We start from the raw sequence: 10,816 nt of genomic DNA, 5'->3' as shown, positions 1-10,816 counted from the left end.
CCCTTAAGCACCAGCGTCGTCAGGGCACCACTTGCTGTTGTGTATCTTGGGCAAATATAGCAGTCTATACGGCGCTTGTCCCTCCTCAGGGGTTTTTTTGGGTGGGAGGTTTGCTCCCGCATGAAATTGATAGTACTTTTTCCCATGGTTATGAGTAGCAGGAGACGCTTCTTGATCTGCCTCAGATACAGCACTTATATCATCTGGTCGCCGTTTTTATCTGAGTTAAGTGTCATTCCGCTCTTCGGATATGCTGTTTAAAATGATCACTAATGGGTATTTACAATACAGAGGAATATAACTTTTTTATGAAGCAGTAAATTCAATTACTGGTTTATGATTTTCCTGTCATGTTTGTATTCATCATCACTGCTATCTCATACTCCAGTTTTCCTATGACTCATTAAACTGAAAATTCAAATCGGTTTTAATATTTTTTTGACTTTTGGGTAGTAGGTGTACATGGGTTGGATGGATAATTTGGTTTTAGACTTAAAAGCTACTAGTAATTTAATTTTTCTCCTTTACTTGTGATTTCAATTTGCACCTGCAACTACTGCAGTGAAGCTTAGTTATGTATCTAATAATTGAGTTGCAACCACATAGTAAATCAGGAACGGAAAATATGTCATGATTGAGTTTACAAAATCAGTTTTTTTATGTAAATGTGTTTTATACAACAGGCGCTATCAAATGAATTTTGATTTGAATAATGGTGGCTGATTGAATATTCTAGTGTGGCAGTAGGTGACTAATTATCGGGTATGTTACTCCTATGGAAAAAAAAAACGATGTCATATTAGGCTGTTATCAGTTAGATTACTGTCAGCCCAATACTTATTGTCTACCCCTCCTCATTAAGTACCTAGTATAGGCATGTATAACGATATTTTATGTAGTAGTAGCATTACTTGGTGTCGTCTCTATCACTTTGTCATGTGTGCAAGGGATGGGAGAGCTTGAAATCAGTCGCATGGCTCAGCATGTCTACAGGCTGTTGTGATTGTCAGGCTTCTGAATTTTAGTGATTAAAGTACATAGCGTTGCATTTTACGTGTTTTTTTTCATGCTCCTGTGTATATGTTAATGAAAATTTGATGAATACTGACAGGTGTGCTGGTTGATTATGATTGAAAGCTAGAGACATAATTCGCAAACAGGTGTCTAAATTTTGGCACAATGTGTTACGTTTCTGTACTAGACATTTCCCCGCTGATTCTACCAAGTACATTTCTTTGGCTGTGGTTTCGCTAGATGGTGAATAGGGACAGTTTGAATATTGTTCATACATTCATGCGCATCACTAATTAGATAATGAGGCATTTGGCTACGGAATAAAGTCATAGTTACCTCAATGTCTTTGACATTCAGAGCACTGGTCAGAATTCACATCGCGTCATCACCAGCCTTGGCCCACGCAATGTTTAGTTTTGATCAAAATAGTCGGATTCCCTGGTCGGCACCAGTTCCAAGTCAGCAGCTAGGCGCTGACCGAGGTGTAACAAGAAAGTACAGTAATAATCATCAACTACGAAATTTAACATAGACCTTTTCAATGTACACTGCCAGACGGTCATTGAGGGCCATCATCTCCTGGTGCTCGCCAGTCCGGGTTGTCATGAAAGCCTGATTCTCGGCCGAAGCCATGTCCAAGTCCAATTTTTGTCCGAGTCCTCCTGACATGCCATAGCACAGGGCCCCCACGCTGATACTTTCCAAAAAAAGCACACATTGCAAAAATACGACAAATACACATCTGTCAAACTCATGGCACACTAAATCACTTTTAAGTGGCCTGAGAGACAATGTTGGGAGAAGCACAAGAGAAAAAGGAGACACAATGACTTGCCTTTTTAAATTTGTACTGGATGTAGACAAAGCTAGGCGCCCTCTAAATGCCAACTGCCATTAATCAACCGCTTTTTGGTCCCCGAGCCTCAGTAGTTAGTATTCTTCGCGGTGCTTTTTAGCGCTAATTTCTAGCACTACACAACACTGACATCTAGTGGTCAATTTTTTTAATGAGAGGTTTTCTTGTAGAGGCTCAATCTCATCAAAATCCTAGATCCAATGGCCCTCAAATAAATTGAGTTTGAGACCCCTGATTTAGCTCCTTTCTACAAAACATATGAAATTGAACAGTCAAGCTTCCATATTCAGGTAGACATTTACATAAAAATATAAAAAGCAGAACTAATCTCTAATCATTAGCTCAAACATTTAAATTAGTGTTTGTATGCCATTTTTGTCACTTTCCAGCCTGCATGAGTTTTCCAGAGAGAAATAAACTGTAGTGGAAATTAGTTCACTTGGTTTGCTATTCATTTTTACAAATGCATAGTTGATGAGACACGTGTTTCAAACTCATGGTCTCTGGGCTCAATGTGGCCTGCCGCATCATTTTATGTGGCAAGCGAGAGCTTACAATGTCTGAGCCTCTCAAACTAAATGGGGCAACAAGGTGCTTTGACCAAAAACTATATTTCCCACAATGCCAGTCAACTACAATATCTGCAAAGTGACAGCTCAGCACCACTGCACGCTAGCACACCAGCATCTCTAAGTGGAATTGGGAATTAAATGATCCTAACCTTGTCCAACAAGATTTTTGTTATTCAGTGATTCCTCTTAATAATATAATATAAATATATATGAGCATCAGGTTCATATCTCCAACAGAATCTGTTTTAGCAGGGGGGGGAGGACAGGTTCATATCTACAAATAACTCCCCAAATCATCCAAATTAACACCAAATTGCTGTTAAGCACCTCTTCCTGATCATTAAGAATGCTTTGAAATAGTAATTTGACATAAAAAAAATACAGTAATAAGATGAATAAAATGTGCCCTACAACTGCCTGGCAAGCAGTTCAGGGTGTCCCTTGCCCACTGCCCGAAGACAGCTGAGATGGGCTCAAGAGCTCCCGCAACCCTACTTATAAGCGGTCCAGATAATGTCTGGATAAATAAGATAATAAAAAGCGCAAGTCTGGATATTCTCGTAACTTATTTTTTTTCTCGCATGTCGGGAACATTTTTGGCTGGAAAGACATCTCATATCTCGAATTTCTGTTAGTTCATATGAATAGTCATCACTGTATTTAATCTATAACACATTACCGGTATACATGAGTAGTGAATTTTTCAATGCAACTGAAATGTTCATGACTTCAATATTTAATAAATGCAGAGTTACTTTACATGTAGTAGTTTCATTTATTTTACAAACCGTTTAGATGTCACATTTCTAAGTAACATCAGGCTCTTTAAGGACAGCTATTACCTCGATCATTTTATGACCATCATTTAACTGATTCTCCGGAAAAAAAAACAGCCCTCCCGTCAACTCAAGTCATGTTTATTTGTACAGCTCTTTATCACAAGTCAAGTCACATTTATTTATATAGCCCTTAATCACAAAAATGTCTCAAAGGACTGCACAGGATTACAATTGCACAATTACCTGATCTTAAACCAGCATGCGAGCAAGGAACAACTCAAAAACCTCAGTGTGAGAAAAAAAGAGAAACCTAAGAAAAGACCTCACATGTGGTAATCCCCCTTCCAGGATTGACCAGGGTGAATCACAATTAGCATTACTGTACACAGAATAGTAAACACTAGCTAGGTGAGATGTTGAAAATGTCCGGAAAATGCAGGACAGCAACGACGCCCCCAGCCTGTAAACTAGTCCAGAAAGTCTATGACGGCCACGACGCAGCTTCCCATCTCTGCCAGCTGGTAAATGCAGGGGTAGACATGCTTCAGGTCAGACACTGGTCCGCTGACTCATCTCAAATCGTCCTTCTCCTTCGTATCACCACCAGGCAGGCAGTCGGAAAAAGACAGGACAATACAGAATATGAGGTGGGCATCAATCATAAGCTTTGGAATAGAAGTGTGTCTTAAGCCTCGATTTAAATACTTCCATTGAGGTTGCAGATCTTATCTCCGGAGGCAGGGCATTCCACAACACCGGGGTCCGGATGGAGAACGCTCTCGAGCCTGCAGACTTCTTGGCTCTCGGAGTCACCAGTAGACCGGCATTTTCAGAGCACAGACTCCGTGCAGGAACATAAGGGGAAATCAAATCAGAGAGATAAGAGGGTGCAAGCCCATGCAAACATTTATATGTTAATAAGAGAACTTTAAAGTCACATCTTGAGTGGACTGGGAGCCAGTGCAAGCTGGCCAATACAGGAGTAATATGCTCAAACTTTTTGGTCTTAGTCAAAATTCTAGCTGCCGCATTCTGAACCAGCTGCAAACTTTTAATGCAAGAAATCGGGAGACCAGAAGGCAATACATTACAGTATTTAAGCCGAGAAGTAATAAATGCATGAATTAAAACCTCTGCATCTGATAGGGACAGCATCTAACGAATCTTCGCAATATTACAGAGGTGGTAGAAAGCTATTCTAGTAATATTTTTCACGTCTGACTGAAACGACAGATTAGGATCAAATATAACACCTAGATTTTTGACCGAGTCACAATGGGTGATATTACATTTGTCTAGGGTAGTGTTTGAAAACTACTCACGACAGTGAGCTGGACCAATAATCAACATTTCAGTTTTTTCTGGGTTAAGGCGTAAAAAATTATTTGACATCCATCTTTGAATCTCAGTAAGGCAAGCCTCCAGATTTCTACAACTTAACTGTCCAGTTGTTTCCAGTGGCACATACAGTCGAGTGTCATCTGCATAGCAATGGAAGACAATAATTATTCTTGCGGATAATGTCACCAAGCGGGATCATATAAATACTAAAAAGAACACCACAGGGGACATTAGATTGTTTAGAGGTCAGATTGCCATAGTTAACACACTGCTTCCTGTCTGACAGGTAGGACCTAAACCATGAGAGTGCAGTGCCTGAGATAGCAATGCATTCCAGACGAACCAGTAATATGTTATGGCCAAGGAGTCTCAAAGGGCACGGACCAGATTATTGCAAACCACGGACTTTTATGACACCATCCCCTGATCTAAAACCTACATGAAGGCAAGGAAAAACTCAAAAACCTCAATATGAGGAAAATAAAGAAACCTTGAGAAAGAACTAAACATGAGGTAATCCCCCTTCCAGGATGACCAGGCTGCAACGGAAGTTGTGATAACAATGCACTGATATTGTCAACGTAAAAGATATAATTATAGCTTACGGATCACCTATAAGTGTGTTTTAAGCCTAGATGTAAACAGTTCCACTGAGTTTGCAGATCGAACCTCAGTGGCAGCACCGGGGCCCGAATGGAAAACGCTCTCGAACCTGCGGATCTCTTCTTGGCTCTTAGGATCACTAGTAGACCAGCATTACGGCACACTTTCTATGCCACTACTTTACAAGATTAGTCCCCGTAAGAGAGTTTTTTTCTACCATGTGACCCCTGACCTAAAATAAGTTAGACACCAGCGTTATAATATAATTAAAACAAAACTATTTCCTTTGAAAAATGACTAACCTGATTTGCTGAGACCTTTCAGATAACCCCTTCCGCCCTTTCCAGGTGAGGTTGGCAGACTCGTGTTGGTTTTCCTGCCCCATCGGAGTCCTGTTCATGATATTGTTATCAAATTGACGGCGGTAGGAAGAAATCTTGTCCGTGGTTGAGCTCATCATGCCGATTCTTCTGCGAGTCCCTCACATTTTAACAGGCATCAGCGAGTCTTTACATTTCCCGGCCCTTCCCTGGAATTCCGCAGGAATGTCAGAAGTGACCATCCCATGCGTGGCGTATCCTGCAAGCAAAGGATCTATCGAGGTTATGCAAAGCAATTAACACGTATGATAGACTGGCCTCATAACTGTGTGGAGGACACGATGTGACAGTGAAAACAAACTGCATTCTTTTAGAGATGTCTTTGATTTTAATCGCAATAGAATCCTCTTTTTCAACAGCATTGTGAAAACTGTGCGTCAGGGTATACAAACAAAACTAACAAGTACCGGTAAGCATAATCTTCCCAGTACATTCTTCATGTTTTGTGCATCATTATTCAAACATTAAACAAGCATTCATTCAATGACATGCAGCACATCAGGCTTTTTAATCCGGCCAGTTGAACAAAAACTAAAAATATATCACAACAATATATATTATATAAATATATATAAAAAACACTAAATACGCATCATGTCTATCCATCAACCCTGGTCATATCCCTCGAGAGGGGCGACCGACAGCAAGACACATAAGAAAAGAAAATAAAATGGGAAAAAGTAGCAAAAAACACACACAAAAATTTTTGGACCATGGCCAACCCAAATGCCCAAACAAGTTAAGCACCTCGGCCCCCAAGTTCGTCCCTCCAGATGAAACGGGACACAAGAAAGTGGCCATGTCACTCGATGGCAGAGCTATGCCCTTGCACAATAGTATTGCCTTTTACACGCTGGTTAACTACTGTTAAAAGAAAATAACTCTGAAATTGTTTAATTGATGTTGAAAATGTCAGGAAAAAATGTTAAAACGTCATATCGTCACGTCATATTGTCAAATATAAAAAAAATGTGAATATGCTTGATGGCTGTGTTTTGCTGCTGTTGGTGTCAGTGGATTTGTTCAGACCGAGGACAATCGACTTTGGCCTGGACGGATCTATTGACACTAACAAAGATGTTATATAATGAAATTGTGAATATGTTTGATTTTCGAGAAGGTTTGTTCAAACCATACTTTGTGTTTGCTGTTAAAAACGTAATATTGGAATATAATATTGTGAATGTGCTTAATTGCTGTTGAGATTGTCATGATTGTTTTCTGTTTTTAGTGTCAATAAATTTGTTCAAACCAAAAAACTCGGGCCAGGGTGACACAACAAACTCTTGTGTTCAACAGCAGGGCCCGTCAGCTTTCACGGGTTTGCCCCTGCCGCATCATACAGGTGCCCTGCCCTTCCCTTAGAACGCGTCCAAACATCCCACCATCCTTTTACAACACCTCTCCACTCATTCCTATCACCGACAAGAGCGCTAGCTTCCACTTTATTTAGGCCCAATCCCATTCCTCTCACTTGGCCATCAAAAACCCTCCAGTGAGGTTCCTCTATAGGGAAGTCCCCTCAGTGAGAGGAGTGCAAGTGAACATTGTCGCCTAAGAAATTGGTCGGCACTTGCAAGGTTCCACCCTAGTCCAGGAGATGGCGGTAATATTAATTGGCTGTAGACCTCAGTGACGTATCTGCCTACGTCACATGTAAACAACTTGAGTTGGAGAGTCCGTTCAAATTAAAAAATGCCAGCTACAGCCTTGTCATCCCCGATCCCCTGGGTGCTTATCACTTTTCTCCATCTCTTCAATCAACGGAGGAGAAATGCACTAAACCGAAGACGGCTTCGGCGCTATGCAGCCCTGATGCATCATTACAAGGTACGTCCACACATTTAAAAAAACGACGCGTTTGGTAAAATACAGGAAGGGTTAACGTACAACCCACGTTCACACAATACCCTATGATTCTGTAGAAATAAATAATATCCTACTCATTAGTATCTTATTGGCGTTTTATGAAATATAGTAGGGGTGTTTAACGTGGGACTGGATGAAAAGTAAACAAACAAAAACAGTACACATGACACTGACGTAATATCGTTAACAAACTTTCCCCAAAGCACCCACACATCTTTGTTTTTAATTTAATTCAACTGAGTTGTCATTAGACGTAAAATAGATCATTCCTACATTTTTTAATATGCATATAGTCAGAGTAAACAGTTGAAAAGCTGTCATTTTCTTTTCCATGCCAACGTTTATTCCTAAAATGTTTATTGTTTTCCAGAGTGGCCGTTCCATAAGCTACTGTAGGTTGGAAAGGAATGTTCCCATCCAGCCGATGTGGAGTCTGAACTCATCCAAGACTTCAGGCTGAGCAGGAAGGCCATGCATGCACTGTAGGAGCTGCTGAAGAGGTAACAGGACCACGTTTGGGACCATGAGCTGGAGGTCCTGATCTACGTGTACTTGCTGGCCCACGGTCTGTCCTAACATGCAGTGTCACAGGTCTTCAGTGTACCCAGGTCCACCGTACACAGAATTGTCCACCGGGTTGCCCAGTTAATCTGGAAGAACTTGCCAGAAGCCATACACTTTCCAAGCCCTGCAGATTTGGACACTGTGGGTCATGGGTTTGGACAACTATGTGGTACAAAGCTGCAGGCGCAATTGATGGATGCCACATATGTATTAAGCCCCCAACACACCATAGATTGGACTACAACACACCATAGATTGGAATACCTGAACTAAGGCTTCTATTCTATAAACATGCAGGCCATTTGTGACTCCTCAGGGCGGTTCTTGGATATATTTGTGGGATATCCAGGGTCTGTCCATGATACACGGATTTTGAAGAGCAGCTCCTTTTATACTGATCAAAGGTATCCACCAAGCGGGTACTTCCTGTTGGGTGATGGAGGATACCAGTGTTTAGAGACACCGATTTGCCTCATCACACCTAACAGGGACCCTGTTAATGGCAGGATGCAACAAAGGTTCAATCACCACCATTCTAAGGGACGATTAGTCAGAGAGCTTTTGGGATCATGAAAACATGGAGGTCGACACTGTTTAAGGCTAAGGACGTTGGACCCACATTTGACCCCCAAGTAATTGCATCCTGTGCCTTTCTGCATAATGTGTGCATAGACAACGGGGACATCTTAGAACCAGATCAAAATATATCAGAACAAAAATGGACCCGCAGCTACCAATTCCAGAAAATCCTGACCCAAATGAAACCTCTGCGACTGCCAGAAGGGATCGACTCGCCTCACTGATGTGACAAAGCGCAAGCCCCGTATTATATAGTTAGGTCAACTTGTAAATAGTTCTGTTCCTCTCTTGTTCTGGATCACTATTCATTACTGCAGCAGTATTTGTCCTAAATTCTTCACAACTAAATGTACATACTTGACCTGTGTGTCATGTGTATTTGGTATATTGTTTCTCTAAGTACAACTACTATTCATTAAACGTGTTTTTTTGAGTAGTACCTTGGTGGTTTATTTCATAATGATGTGACATACTGTGTGATCGTCAGACAGAAGAAAACTAAAAATCACTTTGAGTTAAATAATAAATTACTTCCAGAAAAACAAAGTGAAGTTTGGTCCCAGATCGCAAGATTGAGATAACGTGCCCGGTGGTGTTGGTAGTGTGATGGATGCCAGCTCTTCCATGGGACGTTCTACACTGGCATCGAGTTCGGGGGGTAAAAACAAGAATAATCAATTAATGCCAGTGTATTGTACATGGTCATTTACATACTGTTGTAAATAAAGAAAACGTTACTAGTGGGCTCTTCTCAACTTACCGTTTGTGGTTCTGTGGTTTCAGGTGTCATGTATAGATGGCCACATAAGGTCAGTTAGATGCCGTTTGTTCCCCATCAGAGGTCCCTGATCCTGTTTTGGGCATTTTTAGGTTCTGAAATCACAACACACAGAGTTACATGACACCGTAGTATATTGTGTATGTATTTGAAACTGGATCAACATAATGACAGCAAAGAGGTTAGAAAGGTGTAGATCACATTGAATTTTAGATTACTTTGTATTTATCTTTAGGTCTTCCCATTTTTTTTGCTTCTTGTTGTCCTGTTATCTTCCCATCCAGGCCGATCACTTTGACAGCTGTCCTATGACATTAGTGGATTAATATATTATCATAACATGATTGCAGAACTGCAGGTCAGGCTACCCACTCCCACAGTTGTGGTGAACTTCTTTCTTGTAACTTTTTCATCATTTTCTGCCCTGAATTGGATCGGGGTTTGGTGTGCTCCACAGTCCCTGAAACATTAGCCCATATGAGCACACTAGACATGAGTTGCTCACTAATAGGCCAATTCAACTTGAGGTGAGACAGGAAAGTTAAGAACGTGTTCTGAAAACATATTAAATGGTGAATAGATACACAAACCTGACATGTTATTCTTATGGCTGTATGAGCCTTCTATTGACCGGCATCACATGTGCTTTAGAAGTCCCCACATTTGGACAACGTTTCGAGAAGCTACTTAGTTTATTTAATATGTGTTGACAGAGAGGACAGTGGACTATGTTATAGTTATTTGTTTTATTTGTATTTCCACGTGAAATACGGAGACATTACTCATGATGAATACTAATGCATTTTAGCAATAATATTTTAGGTCTCACATGAAAGCATCATATTGTAAATATGACAGGACAGATGAAAATGTGTGCAGTAAAATAAAGTGCAATTACAATTATGAATAACGTTATTGTGGCTATGCTGCTTTAGCGACTGGCGTTTTGGCCATTGAGATGTGAAGGCAAGACTCGTTAAAGATGAAAACAGTGATTTCCTGCACAATAATCCCACGCTAAGGTCTGGAGTAGATTTGTGCACTGTGTAAAGTAGTGATTTAGCAATGTTAATGTTTTAACGGGAAGAAAAGGGTTCTCTACAGCATTTATGTCTGACTAAGATACCAATATATTTCGCTGCAAATACGTGCTTTAATTGTGGAAAACTACTTACATTTGAGCGGTTGCTTTCCAGCCATGTGGATTTGGTTTCAAAATTCCCAAAGTCTTCTGGGAAGTCACTTCGCTCCAAGTCAGCTCCTGACCTCCCTCCACCTGAAGTGGTTATTTAATGGGTTAAGGGCACTTCTCCCTCGGTCTTGAGTGTATTGGGACACATCCCATTTGCACGTGCACGCGCAAAACCGAGTGACTAGGGCAAATATCGAGGGAAAGTGAGAATGGGACGCAGCCTAAGGCTGCGTCCCATTCTTCGCACTTTCACTCGCTATGTGCCCTAGTCACTCGGTTTGCGCGTTCA

The 10,816-nt window shown here is 40.9% G+C and overlaps 2 long non-coding RNA genes across 4 annotated transcripts; one reads left to right on the top strand and one right to left on the bottom strand.

Annotated features, from left to right (window-relative positions):
• Nucleotides 1–3,343: 3,343 nt before the first annotated feature.
• LOC148346157 (uncharacterized) lies at nucleotides 3,344–10,616 on the bottom strand. Of its 3 annotated transcripts, XR_015848260.1 has the most exons (6): nucleotides 10,511–10,616; nucleotides 9,708–9,889; nucleotides 9,554–9,641; nucleotides 9,318–9,430; nucleotides 5,651–5,744; nucleotides 3,344–5,557 (listed from the first exon to the last, which is right to left on the bottom strand). It is a non-coding gene; the product is annotated as an uncharacterized LOC148346157 (long non-coding RNA). The 3 variants fall into 3 exon arrangements; XR_015848257.1 differs by having other exon boundaries at nucleotides 3,344–5,744; XR_015848258.1 differs by having other exon boundaries at nucleotides 3,344–5,744; nucleotides 9,554–9,636.
• On the top strand, nucleotides 7,217–8,993 carry LOC148346158 (uncharacterized). Its single transcript, XR_015848261.1, has 2 exons — nucleotides 7,217–7,375; nucleotides 7,785–8,993. It is a non-coding gene; the product is annotated as an uncharacterized LOC148346158 (long non-coding RNA).
• Nucleotides 10,617–10,816: the final 200 nt, after the last annotated feature.

This window comes from Urocampus carinirostris, chromosome 20 (assembly GCF_059441175.1).
Source record: "Urocampus carinirostris isolate Australia breed hairy pipefish chromosome 20, RoL_Ucar_1.0, whole genome shotgun sequence".
In the NCBI taxonomy this organism is placed as follows: Eukaryota; Metazoa; Chordata; class Actinopteri; order Syngnathiformes; family Syngnathidae; genus Urocampus; species Urocampus carinirostris.
This window is presented reverse-complemented; position numbering and strand designations above follow the sequence as displayed.